The sequence below is a fragment of the Colobus angolensis genome, unplaced genomic scaffold, assembly GCF_000951035.1.
Source record: "Colobus angolensis palliatus isolate OR3802 unplaced genomic scaffold, Cang.pa_1.0 Scaffold383, whole genome shotgun sequence".
Lineage (NCBI taxonomy): Eukaryota > Metazoa > Chordata > Mammalia > Primates > Cercopithecidae > Colobus > Colobus angolensis.
In genome coordinates, this window is record NW_012117188.1 from 2,147,572 (window position 1) to 2,148,196 (window position 625).

Consider the following 625-nt stretch of genomic DNA (forward strand, 5'->3'; position numbering starts at 1 on the left):
ACTATCAGAAAGCTGTGATGTAGCAGACATTCCGTGTTACAATATTACACTACAATGTTCAGTAGTGAGCAACACATTATCAAGTGCCTGGCTGAAGTTAGATTGCATGAGTTGTAGTAAACCAAGTCAGCATGCTTCCATAACTACTTCAAAGACATGTGGCCTAAAGTAGAACCGGGAGAAGCCATCTTCATAGACTATTCTGGATTGACTAATTGTATGATACACGAGGAAGTGCACAGTAATTTATACTGCACTGTACATTGCACTGATGGGTGCCTGAACTTATACCACTGTACAGGTAGGGCCTTGGCAGAGTTAAATGTACCCAGCACAGGGCTGATGGACTTGGTGATGAGGGACATTTAAGAAAATTAAAGATATTGATAAGGCAGAGCAGCTGGCTCAATTAAACAAAGAGTGGGCCGGGCGTGGTGGCTCACGCCTGTAATCCCAACACTTTGGGAGGCTGAGGCGGGTGGATCACAAGGTCGAGAGATCGAGACCATCCTGGCTAACACGGTGAAACCCTGTCTCTACTAAAAATGCAAAAAATTAAAAAAAAAATTAGCCGGACGTGATGGCGGGCACCTGTAGTCCCAGCTACTCAGGAGGCTGAGGCAGG